The sequence below is a fragment of the Vespa mandarinia genome, chromosome 4 (genome assembly GCF_050613455.1).
Source record: "Vespa mandarinia isolate Hongniang chromosome 4, ASM5061345v1, whole genome shotgun sequence".
Taxonomy (NCBI): domain Eukaryota; kingdom Metazoa; phylum Arthropoda; class Insecta; order Hymenoptera; family Vespidae; genus Vespa; species Vespa mandarinia.
The window spans coordinates 4,366,965-4,385,000 of NC_140813.1; the positions used below are offsets into that span (position 1 = coordinate 4,366,965).

General features: G+C 39.1%; 1 protein-coding gene across 4 annotated transcripts in view; it reads right to left on the reverse strand.

Moving 5' to 3' along the window:
* The window catches only part of LOC118445820 (homeotic protein ultrabithorax-like), a 302,310-nt gene that overhangs the window by 156,578 nt on the left and 127,696 nt on the right, over positions 1-18,036 (reverse strand). For 2 of the 4 annotated variants that reach the window (XM_035875767.2, XM_035875769.2), the window contains one exon: positions 17,032-18,036. This exon is cut by the window's right edge and continues 800 nt beyond it. The exons of 1 other annotated variant lie outside the window; for it this stretch is intronic. The gene's annotated coding sequence lies outside the window, so the exon portion shown is untranslated. Of the gene's footprint in view, positions 1-14,134; positions 14,281-17,031 lie in introns of those variants that run through there. One more of the 4 variants, XM_035875768.2, reaches the window with a different exon arrangement.

Sequence of the window (18,036 nt, forward strand, 5' to 3'; positions counted from 1 at the left end):
CATTCTTAATAAACGAAATCATTTGTTCGCGTTTGACATTATACATACTTTTCATATATACGAGTAGATAATACACAAGAAAAGTTATTTTTAGTTTATTAAAAGATTTTAAAAGTTTTAGATTTTGACGAAGTTACGTTAGGTAGATATATATGTGCGTGAGGATCAAAAATCTTCGGTAACAGTTATTCCCTTAGAAAATAAGTAAGTACGTATACTCTGAAATGTTATTAGTTTCAGAGTCTCACCGTAGATACGTAAGCAAGGTGTACTTATCCGAAGCTTGGCAAGAGAGTAAGAGGAAAAGCAAAAGAGAGAGAGAGAGAGAGAGAGAGGAGAGAGAGGAGAGAGAGATAGCATGTAACGCGAGAGGAGAATGAGGAGGATGAGGAGAGGGAGGAGAGGGAGGAGAGGGAGGCGCGCAAGTCCGGACACACACCGGTGTCGGGATATTTATTGTAACGAGGACTTATGGCGACAGATTTAGGAATTAGGGTATCGCAGCAGGCCCGGCCCCTAGCAAGGGTTTCCATGGAGAAGCCGTGCGATACAAACGCGTGGGTGTATTCCATGGCATACAAATACGACATCCTAGGGCATCCTCTCGTGAGCACGTATGGACCCACGTGATACCGCAATAATCCACGAGGATTATCCTTCGTGTCCCGCTCGCGCGCACTCCACGAGCTCGAATATTCCTATCGCCGGCGCGCTCTCGGATTCCGATTTCGAATTCGACCTACGAGATCTGCTTCGAAACGTTCGCAGCAAACTGCTAACTCGGCCTACCACCGATCGAGATCTTATCAGGTACCTCCAAAAAGCTCGATTGCTTTCCTCGTTATTACCTAGGGGCTTCGATTAGAGTCTCTCCAAGAGAATTTAGCCATCATTTCTTCTATTAATTTGCCTTTATTTTATTTCAATTTAATTTAAATAAAAAGTACGAAATATCGTTGCTTATAAATGTAAGGGATAATTTATGGGTTATCGAGTAATAATATAATGGTGGACGTCACTATTTTTCAAATTTCTTTATCTGTTATCAAACAAATTTCTTCATGCTCGTAAATAATGAAATGTATTCATTTAAAATGTGTTAATTCACCCGAGTAATTACGCCGTATGCTCGAAGCGTGAAATTCAAAGAATTGAGATTATTTCGAGCAAAGATAGGATTCAAAAAAGAAATGCGTGAAAAGATATAACGTGGCGTGCTTAAAAGATTTATTGGAAAAATCCAAAGTCGTGGGTATACTCTCGCGACCGAGATTTTATCGAGCGTAATGACGAAGAGAGGGTACGACAATCGGGATGCTCTTTCATTTCCACTTCTTGCTCGAGTTCGCGATCGCTGCGTTTCGCTGAGCGTGCAGATAAAAAACGCGCGGCAGGCGTGAAATTATTCGACCTATAAATCCTAATAAACGTCTACATACTCTTCACATGATTATATATATATATATATACACATATACATATGGCATCTAGGTAAATGTGTATGTATGTATATGTTTTAAATAAAGAGCACGATTGCGTGAAATTTTGCGTACGGCGCGTGTCACGCGCTCGAACCAATGTATGTACGTTCGATAACAGAATGAAAACATTAAAAAGATTTTCTTCCATTGTAAAGAAATTTTTTTTACAAATAGTAATACGAACCTTTACATTATTATAAAATGATGGAAAGATAAATTTAATGATTTCTACAAATCGTAACAATCATATTATAAATTATCATCGTATTTCTGACAAAGTGACAAATCGAAATGATCCTATTTATAGCCTCGATTCTTTCCATTGAAACGTCATTGTCCAGTTGAATAAACCGAGATCGATAGATCTGCCTCAGGTACGTTAGAGTAACTCAGAGAATGTTGGAATAGGCGGTTAGAAACCAAGAGAAGGAACAAGAAGAGGGAAGGGGTAAGTAAAGAGAGATAGACACGTTTCCAGAGTGTACGAGAACGTACAGTTAAGGGATGGGAAAGATGGCGTAAGGGGTACGATGTGCGGAAGAGGTTAGATAGAAACGGAGAGAAAGAGATAGAGATAGAGATAGAGATAGAAATAGAGTAGTAAAGAGAGAGAGAGAGAGAGAAAGGAAGAGATAGAGAGATAGAGAGAGAGAGAGAGAGAGAGAGAGAGAATCAAAGAGGGTAGGGGAACTCGAGGAAGGTGGTGGGGGTGTGCATTGCGGATTTATTCCCGCCAACACATTCATCATGGCGGATTTAGCTGAACCCGTAACGCATTGCCATGGATATATATCTGTTTCCATCCCTACCTCCGTTTTCCTCCCACCTCCACCTGGCGTACTCCACGAACGTCACCACTACCACCGCGACTACCTCCCTCTGCCTACGATCCTCTTCCACCTCCACCTTTACCACCCACTTTTCCCCTCACCCCTGAATCTCTCGAACTCATCCCAATTCCAACCCAATCCTCGTCGGTATATCTCGTATTCTGACAAAACCTCCCTTTTTCAATGACTTCCCGACTCTTTCGACGATGTGCGAAGCAAAAGTGCATAGATCGTGGCGTGTGTATGAATCCATCGGGTGAATAGGTGCAGCATCGGGGTGTCGTCGAAAGTATTCGCTTTTTGCGATTTGAAAATTTTTACGATGTTTTACGTATTTACTTTGTACATTTTTGAGATTAAACTCTCTTCGATTGAAAGAAAATAGAGAGAGAGAGAGAGAGAGAAAAAAGAGAGAGATAAAGAAATGACGAATTTTTGTGATCGCTTATTGACGTTGAGAGATAATCGTTTTAAAAAGAAACATTTAATATCGGTACACCCTGTATAGATATATATACATATATGTAGGGTGTATTACTTTTCACGTGCATCCTCGTGCAAGCAAAACATGCTTTTTCCTCGTTGTTATTTAACGACGTTTGCGAATCGGTGCTTTCATCGTCCGTTCGTCTGTCATTTTGTGGTAGCTTTGGCATGTACGTACGTACGTTGATCGTAAATTTTCTAACGATTCATAAAAAAGAAACTGAAAACTCTGACTAACATAGCTCCGTATATACATATCTATACACGCGATCTTTCTTTCTCTTTCTAGTAGTTTGAAGATCTATGGTTATGATCGGTTTCGAATTCGTTGCTTTGAAAGAGAACGAGAAATGCGTTCTTAATACATTGACTATTGTGACATCGATGACCGGCATTAAATTTTACCAGTCTTATTTAAAATATTTGTTTCCATTGTAATTTATAATATCGTAATAAAGATTTGTAATAATGACTCTTTCATATACTTCTTTCACATACTTTAATGGATATTAATAAAAAAAGGAATGATTTTCGTTTAAATTAAAATGTAGAAAACAACGAAAGTGAAAAAGGAAAAATTCTTCTGAAAAATTAGTTGTACGGAATGAATCTTATTGGACAGTACAAGAAGGGCAGTCGTCTTTCTTTAAAGTGCTACAAATTGTACTATAAATCTTAAGGGTAATCAAGAGCTGCCTAGTTACCGGAGGGTGAATCTCTTTTTCGTTTCTGAGAGAAACCATGCTATAAAGAAACCATAGTAGTCGTATCTCAACCCGAGCGAATTCACTATCTTACATAAGTATATTTAAAAAAATTGATATTTAAATGATTTAAGACAAGCTAATATTTGCGTGTATCTTTAATTTTAAAATTATTAAAACAATATGAAGCTATATATCCAACTATGAGCCTTCTCAAATGATGTCTTAATCACATTTTAATTGCACGTATTTTACTTTGATCATAATACGATAATCAAGTGAAAGCAATCACTATGCATCATCCCCAAAGTATATTATTCATCATTGAATCGTCTCAAAATAGATCATAAAATTGTAAATCGATGATATTAATAAACGATGATATTCTTTGTTTATCTTCTTATAAAAGATAATAATAACTGGTACGAAACTCGATAAGGATGGATCGATTCGTGGTAGAAATGTGGTAAATACCTCTTTTAATAAATCTCTCTCGATGCACCATCAGCAGACAATTGGCATGAATCAAGTCTCACAGAGCGTTGACAGAGAACCGAACAAAGTACGAATACACTTTGCGTTTCGAACGTGTCCTCCATCGACAGTGCGTTTTCCCTAGCGACTTCACGTAGAGAGATACGATATTACGGGGGTTGCTATAAATCTATAGCTCATCTATCTACATTTTATCCACGGAGAAGAGGATAGACGGACGGCCATGAGAAAGAGAGAGGAAGAGAGACAGAGATAAAGACAGAAAGAGAGAGAGAGAGAGAGAGAGAGAGAGAGAGAGAGAGAGAGCGTACGCGCGCGCATTCCCGTTTTCAGCTTCTTTATTCTTCTTTCTTTCTTTCTTCCTTTCTTCCTTCCTTCCTTTCTTTCTTTCGTTTATCTTCTTTTCTTTCTCTTTCAACATCCACGACGACGTAGTAACGCGGTAGCTCCACCTCGTCCTTTCTCCCTCGAGACGGTTCAAATCCGATATCGTCGAGCATTTCCCACCCTCTCCCCCAGCCCTTACTGCTCCTTTCTCCTCCATCGAGATTCCAATAGCGGCCTTATCGAAGGCTTTGTACGATGAGGGATCGCAAGCCGCCCAGCCACTTTCCGTGCTCCCTCGATATTTCACGTTTATTATCATATTTCAGATATTCGCAATCCATATTTCATCATAAGGACGCCTCGTTATTAATGACGTCGCGAAATGGCCCTCACGCGAAAGACCCCGAATACCGAAGAAAAGAATTTTCTTGTTTTTCGAAAAAATCAAATAAGAGTAGGTATGATCGAAGTTACGATGTAATAGTTCATCTTTCTTTTTTCTTCTTCTTCTTCTTTCTTTTTTCTTTTTCTCTTTTTTTTTTTTTTTTTAAATTTTTTGTAAAATTTCAACCCACTAATTTTTTCAAGATGACAAATTTTAATTGAGAATTTTCCTTCCTATTCGAGTTAATGTTATTCTATTATTTTACTTTCTTCTTTTTATCGTTTTTACCGTAAGGAAATCTTTAGCACTATAAACGATTGTCGGACATAGAAAGACGATAGAAGTGAATTTCGAAAGTGAAATATTTATGTACATATATAAACGCGTTTTCACTCGAGTTTACTCGCAAGCCCGGTGCGTACTGAGGTGTTCGCTTTGAAAAAGTCGTGATAAAGGAAAGGCAAAGAAGAGGAGGGGAGATTTTACGTTGGAAGAACTGGCTTCGTCCTATCGCCAGTTTACTTCGACAAAGTACGGCGAACCGTACGTCGACAGCTGTCCCATGCAGTTCCTTCGCTAAAAACGAGGGGACGTAACGACGTAGCCTGCATCCTTGTCACTAACTTCCACCTCTCTTACTTTTCTAACGGATCGACGAAGATGGCCGTTCTTTTCGATCTTTTCTCTCATTTTCTTTGTCTACGGATATTTTTTAAATAGGTATATCAAATAAATAGATATACACATACGCACACTTATTATATATACTTTTTATTTTTGAAATATAATATAAGAACGAAGCCTGTCATTATCGTGACATTATCTACGAATGGCTCTTTGATTTTTTAAAAAGAATTTTCAAAAAGAAACTTGGAAAAGTCGAGATTTGAAATTCAATTTATTCTTACGTTAGTTTGAAGTTCTACTATCTATCTATTTATTATTTATTCCACACATTTACAATTACGATAAAGCGAACTTTCGTTTAATGCTGGCGTAAGCAATACTGTATTTCTTGCTCGTAGAATGTCGCGTTGTATGCGACTTTCGAAAGGCACGAGATTTTCCTCGGGCGGTCCAGTTTCTTCGTGTCGCGACGGAAACGAAACGTTCGGGTACACCTCCGAAACGACTCGCCTTTTGCTTCCTGCGATTTCTTAACTTCTGCTTTCGTCATCAAACTTTCATGAGCTTCTGAACGATACGTCTCGAGGCAAAGAAAAAGTTACCTCGAAATTACGGAGGATTCGCGTCTCGCTTCTTCTCTCTTCTTTGAAAAAGAAATTGAAGAGAAAAGAGGAGTTGATGGAGGAGGAGGAGAAGGGAAGAGGGGGGGGAGGATAGTAAGGGAACATCAGGGAAAAAGATCCCGACCCATATCCGAGGGACGAGAAAACTTCGCTCGTCGATCAGTGAACGGAAGGAAGGAAGTTCCGGTACGAGAACGAACGCTTGCTTTCTCTCTCTTTCTCTCTCTCTCTCTCTCTCTCTCTCTCTCTCTTTCTCTCTCTTTTTATCTATATTTTTAATACTTTCTTCATGCCTCGCTCGTGTATCCTCACAATTTTCTTTATTTACCTTTGATATCGTTGTTATGGTTAAATTCGATTTATTTCAAACAGGTTCTTTTTCATCTTCGAATTCATGAAAAATATTATAGAAAGTTTATCAAAATGAATTTATTAGCTAATTAATAAGAAGTTTTCGATTAATTAGACGAGTCATTAAGATAAGAAAAAATGTATTAGGAAACAATAATGATGTTTATAGATCTTCAGAGAAAAAAAAAAAAAAACAAAAAAAAAAAATAAATCTTATTTTCATCAATTATCTTATTTATCGATTGTACTCATTAATTACAATTTAATTATAATGTCATAAAAATTTATTCGATCGTCCGTACGAGAGATCCTTCAAATTATCACTCTCCCTTCTTTGACGCCAGAATGACAGATTGAATATTTATGATATTCGACGCAAACGGCAGGAACGCGAAAGGCCGTTTTAATGCGAAATTCTCGTTATACTGTACATAAAAAGTCCAACAGGTATTGCAAACGATAAAACGTGTTTCACACGCGCGATTACCTCTTCGTCGGCCGAACACGCTCTTGCTCATCAAGTTTTTCTACGTTGCGATAAACGTCAACCGGCTAGAATGGTTATCATTCGATATCTTACGAATTCATCGATTTAAGAGAGTATATATTTCAAGCAGAATTAAAATAATAAATGAGAATAGTTCTTAGAATATATCAACTATTTATCTAAGTTCTAGATCAATCAGACTTCAGATAAAACTGAAAAAAGTTCTAATCGAATTCTCTAATCATTTGCCTTTCCAAAAGGGATATATTTACGTAAGTTATAACATACTTATTTCTCACGAAGATAAAATCTCCAATAAAATATCAGTCTATATATATATATATATATATATATATATATATATATATCTTAGAAAAAAAAGAAGAAAATCGACTTATTCTCCATTTCAAGAAACTATGTCAAAACCGATTCTTTTTCCTTTTCAAGTATCAAACTGAATCATTTCCTTGGATCTTGTCCTCTCTCTCTCTCTCTCTCTCTCTCTCTCTCTCTCTCTCTCTCTCTCGGAGATGTCTTAAACGTCGGAATTCATGTAAATTATATCCAACGACAGGATCCACGGAATAGAAGGTTTTCTGAGAAAATCGCAGTAGGCGCGATGGTTGGACGCGAGTAGACTCGCGACTAGGCGCGACGTCGGCGTCGCCGTCTGCCATGGCTCGTATCTCAGCCGGGCCATCAGCATTTTCCAACTTGTCTCACCGAATCTCCAAAGCAAGCCAAGCACGACCCTCTTACAACCGGTGACGTAAGTAACAACATATATAAAAGTAAGTGACTCGGCTCTCGCGGACCGGGTGATGCAGGACTCTCCTATCTGCGGAGTCTATCGGGCAGTAAACAGCGAGCGGCAGATAAGGCTGAAGATATATTGTGGACGCTCTTGGACACTAGCTCGCTCTTTTTCTCTCTCTCTCTCTCTTTCTTTCTCTCTCTTTCTTTTTCTTTCCCTTTCATTCTTCTTCGGTCCTTCTAACTCCTCGCGCACCTACGAACAGTCCTAGAAGAGCTTCTATGTTCCAAGAGACCATCGCTCGCGGATACCTCGGAAAAGACCGATGCTAGACTTTTCCTCTTCCTATTCTCCATGTACAGGGTGTTTCTTAAATAACTGAAATAAATTTTATTTTTACGTGTTTAAAACGTCAATTGCGTCGACATTGAGGCGACAGTTTTGAAAAAACAAAAAAAAAAAAAAAGAAATATGACATTTTTATAAATCAATTTTAAACTATTCTATTTAACGTTCTTATAATCTACTTTTCTTTGTGAGGATGGAAAGTCGGTTCCTTAAATTTACTACGAATACTTGGGGAACACCCTATATAGGTAAGTTACATATACCTATAGTAGGAAGAGTGAGAGAGGATATTTAACCTTCTTTTTTCGTTGCTCCTCGTAGCACGGTAAAAACGGCAGCAATGTCTGAATAGTCGCGCGGAGGACGGAAGTCGGTTTGCAAGCCAAGCATGGGGCGGCGGCGCCGAGCAACCCCTTATTTTCCTCCTTCTTCGACTCTAGTCGAGTAACTACACACCCCCGAAGTCCCTCACCCTTCATCTTCCCCTTTCGAACGAATCCTTCCAACCACCTTGCTTCCCTACCCTTCCGCCAAAGTCCTCTCGATGCTCGAATGCTCGATGCCGCGATACATCACGCTCGTAGTTTCTCTCTCTCTCTCTCTCTCTCTCTCTCTTTCTTCACTCTTCTTTTTCTTCTACTACTTCTTCCGTTTCTTGCTGCCTCTCTCGAGTCTCGCCTTCTTTTCTTTCTCTTTCTCTCTCTCTCTCTCTCTTACTCTTTTTCTCTCGTTGATCTTACTCTTTCGTACCCATTGCAATTCTACCTTAGTACCTTACCAAATAGTCTTTCAATTTTTCTTTCATTCTTATTTCTAACGTAATCGATATTTATTTTCTTTTATATCAATGATAAGATTTAATCAAGATTAATATTACTCGAGATCGATTTTAATTTTTATAGAATGTATAACAAATTAGATTTTCACGTATGACGTTTGAATCGATAGAAATATCATTTTGGTAATATCGAAAATTACTCTTACGAGTATTATTTTTATTGACTGAATAATTATTGTTATGATACCTGTTTGAAAGAAAGAAAGAAAAAATGAAGGAGCAAGGCTAAAAGTTATATCCCTTGCTTGAGCTTTATTTTACCACGAGCAGGGTAGACTTGGTGGTAGTTATTATACTCCTGTCAGCCACCATACCGCCCTCCGTTGATCTGCATAACTATGATGGTTTCCCCTAGCAATGGAGAAGCCCCTATGGTACGTTAACGTACCGGCCCTTTTTCAAGACTGGAAAGCACTCAATACGGACGCGCCCATCGGCCAACCGCAAAAGCGATTACAAATTAACGTACCTCTTCTTTGCGCTTTATTATGAACTTCCCCTTTGCCCCTTCAAATTTTATTCTTTCTTTCTTTATTTCTCACTCCTCCGCCTCATGCAAAATATCCTCCCGTGGGATTGCTCGTGATTATCCTGACCCTTTGTTTCGCAATCGCTCGGCATGTAAAATTCCGTTTCGCTCCGTCACACACGAGGGTGAAACGAATTCTACTTTCTTTATTTCCATCGTCCTGCTGTATCGCTCTTTCGCGAATCGGTGCTTACCGAAACGAGGACGTTGCATTTATCGTTGCTGACCTGTGAATCAGATTTGGTGAACCCCTTTTCTTATTGTTAAATGCAATCTCCATAAGTCATCGTATCATTTACAAGGCCCAATTTCATTTCGTCGCCTTATGTCGAATACTTTTTTTAGAACACATTTCGATGACTAATATCATCTCGAATTTCATTTAATCGTAATATCCTAAATACATTCAATTTTTTATAAAAATGTAAAATCTTATTTGGACAAATAAATATTATACTTTATTTGCAATTCATTTCTTATCAGATATAAATTCATAAATTATATATAACATCGTGCCTTCTGAGGGGTGGGGGGGGAGAAAAAAAAACGTAATTCTGTTGTTTTTCCTTTTCTTCTATAAAGTCACTTGGACAAACGCGTTTAAAACCACAGGGAAGTTCTCGTGAGAGAGAGAGAGAGAGAGAGAGAGAGAGAGAGAGAGAGAGAAAGATAAATAAAAGAGAATACGGTATGTGCGAGAGTATAAGCTTGCAAAAAGTTACCACCCGTGTTGCTCCAGATTTACGAGCTTCTTCATTGGTTCCACGCTTGACAATCCGACGGCAACGTCCTTGGAACATCCAACTATCTTGTTCTTATTTCCCGAGGCACACAATAACGACCCGCATCTCCTTTTTTTTTCTTTCTCTTTCTCTCTCTTTCTTTTTAGGTCGGCAAGGCGATAAAAGATTTAACGCGTGAAGACCGTACGCGTCAGTCAGTCCGTCGGCCCGCAAACCGCCGGCGTCGTTTCCGCAAACAACAATCTCGGTCGATTCTGAGATCCCGTTAGGTCGCACGATTGTTACAGTTCCAAAAACAGTACATTACCTTGAGAGAAAGAAAGAAAGAAAGAAAAAGAGAGAGAAAGAGAGAAAGAGAAAGAAGTACTGGACATTTCTCGTCGTCTTCAAGGTCTCTAGCTGAGGATTTTGCTGCGTCGCGCCGAAATTCCGACGTGACTCTTCGAGATCTACGACGATCTCGTAGCCGGTTGGGTTTACGGTACCGACCAAAACGTTAGCGCGACCTCGTCCCGAGGACGAATTTTATTTTCAGGTATATTATCGCGCTTTGCTCCCATTTCACTGTCGTCATTGTTCATTGAAATAAGAGGCAGGTGTCTTTTGAACTTCAGGAAAAATCTTTTTCGTGTTTTTCTTTATTATCTTTTTTTCTTCTTCTTCTTCTTTTCCCTTTAAAAACTTTACGTGACCAAACTTTTGTCTTTTTCTAAAAGGTAAGAGCCGTTTAATAACTGTGACGATGCGTTGCGTTGACCTTGAGTTAGTTTCTCAGTAATGGCAAAATTATTGCTAATTTATGAGATTATTCGAGAAGCTGAGGTTATACGAAATAATGTGTTATCGATTTTATTGCTGTTTGGATCCATGCCAATACTTGGCAATAATTCATTAACCATATGTATCAGACATCGTGCGATAAATAAATGTAAACGTTCATAATATTAGGATGAGACGTATGATAAGTTAGAATCCAAAATTCTTTCGAAAGAGAAATAAAATCCATAAGAAATTTGACAGTGGAATTGTGCAAAATTACCAGCTAACTTCATTCATAATTGAGTTTTGGCGAAGAAGCGAACACTTTGCGGCCAATATAACGTCTAATAATTCTAATAATTCGGCGAACTGGTTGTTGGAGGAGGTAAAGAAAGAGGAGGAGAAAGAGGAAGAGGAGGATGAGGAGGAAGAAGAGAAGGAAGAGGAAGGTGGTAGAAAGACGAGAGTCGGGGTTGGAGATGAGAACGTTTCCTGGAGCTGTGCCCGCTTCGCCTTTAGGTGAGAGGGAGGCAAAACCGAGATGAGATGAGAGAGAAAGAGAGAGAGAGAGAGAGAGAGAGAGAGAGAGAGAGAGAGAGAGAAGATGAAAGCGGGGAAGAGAAGAAGAGAACCGAGGATAGGGTGGTCGAAAGGAGGAGGAAGGAATAGCGAAAGAGAGAGAGAGAGAGAGAGAGAGAGAGAGAGAGAGAAAGAGAGAGAGTGAGAGAGAGGGAAGAAGAAGGACTAGGTCGACCAGGGTATGAGACGAGGAAATGGAGGGAAGGCCAATTAGAGGGCGGAAAGATTTATTTGCGGGCGACGGGTGTACGGATAGTAAGGGGTAGGTCGGTCTCCTCTGTCTAGCGCGTTTGTATTATTCCTTCATCGGACAATCCTGTCCAAGAGGAGGACTTAGTCCAGCTGTTGGTGTCTGTTCTTGAATTTTGCATGAGCTCGATTATTACAGAAATGGAATACAATTTTATTTAAATTCGATCAGTTCGTTTTATAAAAAATAATAATTTCATAACGATTTCTTACAAATATTAGAATTAGAATTTTTATATTTAATATCTATATCTATATATATGTATATATATATATATATATATATATATATATATATACATAAAGATATTATGGATTTAGTATATGAGTAAGTATACTTTACATGTAGATTTGAATTTCGTGGAAAAGGGGTTTTACGTGAGAGTCTTAAATAATCTTAATAAGGAAGCATGACACTTTAACTGCCGGGATAAACAGATCAAAGTGGGATTCAGGTGACGTTAGTTTCGTTCGATATTTACAAGCAAAACAGGGACATCTCGGGGTCGTAAGGGGAGATGGTATCTCGGTAGACGTTACTGAGAATCCAGTTCGTCGTACGTTAGCCTCGACGTTTTTGCAGGCTCACAGACGGAATTAGAAGCGACAGAGATAAAAAAGAAATCGAGGAAGAGTCCCGAAGCTTTATGCGGGAAAACCCGAACGATGCACAAACTCCATCATTCTTGAACGAAAAGCTCGTGGACGGCATATTGTGTGCGTGAGCTTGGACGTTAAATTAAACCATCCGTCGCGAGATCCACGATAAATATACCTCTCTCGTGACTAATTGTGAGGGAGATCATTTTGCGAAGTCATCGCTGACATTCATCAAAGCGAAGGCAATTAAAGGTGCGAACTCGTCTTGGTTTTAAATTCATAAGACTTAATTCATTGCAACGAACGTTTCATGGTGGACGTTCCAAGTAAAAATATTAAACTAATAAAGAAACTAAACGAAATAAACATCAATAAGATCAATCCATAACCCATTCGAGACCGCGAATTTTTTCGAACACGGTCCCCAGGTTTTTTTTTTTTTTTCATCATTACTATTGCACCCCCAGTGTGCACCCGGTCTCATAGCCTCGTAAAGGCATTGCACACACGGCGTGCAATTGGTCTCAAATGGGTTAAGTAAGACGGATTAAATTGAAAAATCAAAACCTCGGGGTAAATAATGGACCACGTCCGAGAGTTACAACAAGCGAACACTTATTTTGAACGTATCGTTGTGGAAACATGTAATACCAGCGGCGGCACACTGAGCAAGTACCCTTTTTGCCCTCCCCTCTTAGCTCGTCCAGTTGGTAGCAGCAACACAGCCAGCACCACCAACGTTGCCTCTCATCCAAGCAGCCACCCCATGCTTCGTTTCCGTGTTGTTACATAATACACGCTGCGCCGCGGTTACGTGGATGAGGGATGAGGTGCTGCGTTGCCTAATAACCTCCCCCTGCCATGTTTCCCTCACACCGGCCGCAACCCTCAGCTCTTTCCCTCTCTCCTTTCCACCCTATCTCTCCCTCTCTCTCTTTCTCTCACTCTCTCAAACGAGCTACCCTTTCGTTGTGTTGTTCGCATGCTACGTTGAGACATTCACAAGTTCTGCACGACTACAACAACGAGCAGGACCAACACTATCTCTCGTTTCTCTAACACCACAGAAACTATAGTCTAAGAGAGAGAGAGAGAGAGAGAGGTAGAGAGATAGATGGATAGATAGAGATAGAGAAAGAGGAAGAGAGGAAGAGTGGGATGATAGTTGGTGCACGGGAACGAGGGTGTAGTTACGTCGAGAGCGCGCGAAGTAATTATATGAGGGCGGAGCACGCTAGGCTCATCTACACCTAACACATTCATATCAAGTCGGCTAGAGCCAAGGAGCCGCTGAAACGTGAGGATCGTACATCAGGATTTCGTTGCTCTGCCGGCAAAGACTACTACGAGAGGCCATTGGAAATGGGTTTTACGCTTTGCCGAACGTTCCCTTGAATCGTCGGGAGTAAGGAAATCATGGCAATTGGATTCTTTCACCTAGTCGATTAATTCGGCGGAATGAAACTGATATTTTATTCATTTGTAAAGTTTAACAATCAGTATTTAACGATCAATGAAAGATAAAATTGTACTGGAAACGTATTCTACGTTTTCTTGACCGTAAAAAGAAAGGAGATTATCCGAAAAGAAATCCATCCAACCCGGTAATAGTTCACTGGAGGAAAAGCGAGAGATAAGTCGGGCTTGGCAGAGAATTTGCTCATCAAGAACGTAAAGCTTCTCTTAGAGGAGGATATAGAAGAGAAAATCACGAGGAAGAAGGATCGAAAAGGCAAAGAAGAAAGGAGAAGGTAGGTGGGTGGGGCAGTTGCTTAAGTGGATACACCTATATAGAAGGACTTACTGAGATTCAATTACCGCAACGTCTGCGAGGCACGCTATTCCCACACCCCTTCGAAGATATCCAACCCTCTACGTTCCCTCGGTTCTCCCAACCCCACCTTTCTATCTCAGGAAGAACGAACAGGTGCTCTCGCGCCTGCTGTAAATTGCACCCCCTGTAATCCAAAGTAAAGCGGTCGTTTTATCCGCGCTCCAGGACGTGATGGATGTTCCCTATGTCTTTCGGATAATGGGTTGTGCTTACGCAGCTTCTGGCGAACCAACTCTCTTCGTATCCCTTGTCTGAAAAAAAGCACGAATTCTTAACTATCCTCGTGCTTAATCTTTTCGTCGGTCATTCTATCCATCCTACAAGATGGATATGTTTGCTCCAATTTAAAACGAGTTACCGTTAGGACGATGTGTTATATAGCTTTTCTTAATGTTCGAAATACCGGTCCGAGCAATGAAAAATAAAAATATCTATACGCTGTAAAGATAGCCGAAAAGTCCTTGATTCATTGACCAATGGTAGAAACGAATGCACATGACTCGACCTAACGAATGACTCGAATAAAAGAAAGAAAGAAAGAGAAAGAAAGAGATAGTGAGAGAGAGAGAGAGAGAGAGAGAGAGAGAGAGAAAGAGAGAGAGAGACAGAGAGAAAGAAAAGAAAAATATGAGATATTCAGGTCGAACGACGAGAAAAGCCGAAGGTCCAGGGTTGAACTTTTGCGTGATAGAAATGGGAAAGCATAGCTCGGTGCCTAGATATCGGTGTTTCGTTCGGTTCGAGCGTAAGTACATAATTCATCGGGTGTGCAGCATTGTCGGAGTGTGGCGTGGACTTCATAGGGTGGGAGAGGGGAGGTTGGGCTTCATTAATACAAATGGCGTCTGCTGAATTCCAGTGGAACGGTCCAGCCGACGTAGATGTGTTGGCTCGTTGAAGCTAGCTGTGACCATGTAGGAGGATAGCAGGACACACTATCGACGAGGAGAATCCTACCCTATCCCTTTTTCTCGCTCGTACGTGTGCTTTTGTGGATGAGCGCGCGAGCACGCGCGCGCATGCGACATATTTCTGCGATCCTTGTCGACTTTCATGAGGGAGTCTTTCCGCAATAACATATTAATATCCCGGAGCGTTTGGAGACTTATGAGCGTACGCGGAAAACTCGACCCCTGGATCAACGTCGGCCCTTTAAAGGCACGGCTCTTTTCTGGCAAAAGCTGCCACCCTCTTTGTCGTACGATGCCACTCCCGCTTACCCTCCCCCAACCCGACGACAACGACGACGACAACGACGAGCGCTTTTAAGCGTCGTAAAGCCGCACTCGCACGTTCCTCCGCCGGTCACCGGATATTGCCGTCGAATTGATAAAGATTCTGCGGACGTTTAATGGGATTTACGACGGAATTCGAGAACCTACCGTGAGAAAGAGAGAGAGAGAGAGAGAGAGAGACTATGTAAGGCGATCTTACGTAACTATCCTTGCCTCGGTGAATCCTTTTCGCGCTGCAAATCTAATATCCGTTCTATTTTCTATCCTTTATCTCGATCACGGGCGAGCGTGAAAAGATTGAAAAACGTATGTTAAAATAAAATCGTTCGAATCGAATTAACTTCGAACGAATAAATGAACGTGAGTAATTGTTTAAGAAAAAAAAAAAATAAAGAAAAAAAAAACAAAAGAAGAGAAATATTAATTCTAACGTTGTAAGCTCATTTAATTATCGTAATATATGAGAAAAGGATTCAGGAAGTGGAAATAGGTGATATCGATAGGGGTATCGTGCTACGACGAAAAATCGTAGCGAAAGAAGCGAAGACTCGTGATTAAGTTTATATAGCATTTATTTTTTTAGCAATCGTATAATCAATGTAATATTACAACAGGCTTCGAAACGATGACCGCTCCTAAAAGAGAGCGTTTCATTACAACGTTATACGTAAACGGCAGGTGTGGCCCTGATTCGCTCATTCATTCATTCATTCTTTCTCTTTTTTTCTTTTGCTTACGTTCTCTCTTTCTCTCTCTCTCTCTCTCTCTTTCTTTCTCTTTCTCGCACATGCACACGCATACGCACATACATATGCACATACACACGCACACGCAGAAACACATATACACATGCGCATTCTCATCTCTCTCTCTCTCTCTCTCTCCCTCTCTCTATCTCTCTCTTTCTCCCTTTCTCGTTATCTCTTTCGTTCACTATCACACAGACAATCTGGGATTCGGATTGGTAAACAACGAATATTCTAATATATTACAAAAAAGGATCGTTGCGCCACTTTAAAACGTTTACACAAATACGTCTACCACTACGCACGCGGGTAACGTCTACCCTTCTAAATTATGCCTACTCTTGCCTAAATTCATAACTTATTGAGCACAGCGTAGCAGATAAAAGATTCTAGTTTTGTTCTTATTTCTTTCCGAGATCCACAAAATAAATAATTATTTATTAACATTACAATTTTCATTCTTACGAAATACTGCGGTTTATCTAAAATCTTATTTCTCGCAAAATCTCCCCCCCCCTCTTAGCGATTAGGTATTCGTATACATACATTAACTAGAGAACAGCGTTACTATTTATGGTAGCGCCGACACGCTCTTCTTTCCCGTCTCGCAGGCTTTCTAGGTACTAAGGTAGGTACATACGATATTTTTATATATATATGTATATATATATATATTTATATATATATATAAATATTTATATATATATTTATATATATATGTATATATATATATATTTATATATATATATAAAAATTTATATATATATTTATATATATATGTATATATATATATACATATATATATATATATACGTATATATATATATATATATATATATGTATATATATATATATATATATATATATACATATATATATATTTATATATATATGTATATATATATATACATATATATAGCTAGAATATATATATATATACATATATATATAGCTAGAATATATATATATATATATATACATATATATATATATATATGTATATATATAGCTTTTTTCTCTATAAATCTATTTCCGTCTTGCTTCTTGGAGGACGACGTTAGACGATGAAAAGAAAAAAAGAAATAGAAAGGAGAACGAAGAGTAGTAGAAAACAAAGAGAAAAATTAAAAAAAGAAAAATAATAAAAAACATAAAAAATTTGAAGACATTTCGAACACTTCCTGAAAAAAATATTATATCTCTTTTCTTTATCGAGCAACATATACGTGCCTCTCATAAAAATTTTTATATAATATCAACAAAATTTTTATCGCGAACATATCAACATAAAATAACATTTTGCACCGATCGAAAGAATCAGTTGTCCGTCGTCTGTTCCGTTCATTTTACTAAAAAAGATTACTAAAAAAGAAAAAAACAAAACAAACAAATATTTCGTACACTTAACTTTTCAATGTCATAGACGACAGAAACGTATTCTTGTGTCTCGTCTTGCAATCATAATAAAAATAACAAAAACATAACATCGCCATTAACAGGAATTCATTCAGTCGGATCGTTCGAAAGTAAATGCCTGCACGAGCCCGGGTTTTGTAATTAAATGGACGATAAATTTAAAGGTTCAATAATACATTAACAATAAGAAATAGAAATAGAAATAGAGATAGACGAAAAAGAAGAAGAAGAAGAAGAAGAGGAGGAGGGAATAGTAAAAGAAGAAGAACGTACTCCTACGGTATTTGTACATCGAGCCGCGAAAAGAAATTCATCGTAGCTCACGTACGAGCCAGTTGTTTTTCGCGGCATTGTTTTCGCTCCCCGACCATTCCTCCATTAATTAATCATCCATCTGTATTTTTTGCTTTAATCTCTACTCGCTAATCACTATCTTACGAATACTTGTTTAGCCTTCATTACGTATTTAGGTTTCGTAAAGGCTCACGGACGAGCTCTAGTCGTTTGTCGTCCGCAACGCGTACGCAAAAACGTTGCTATCTCGTCGATCCCCCAAGACAATAACGACAACGACGACGACGACGACGACGACGACGACGACGACGACGAC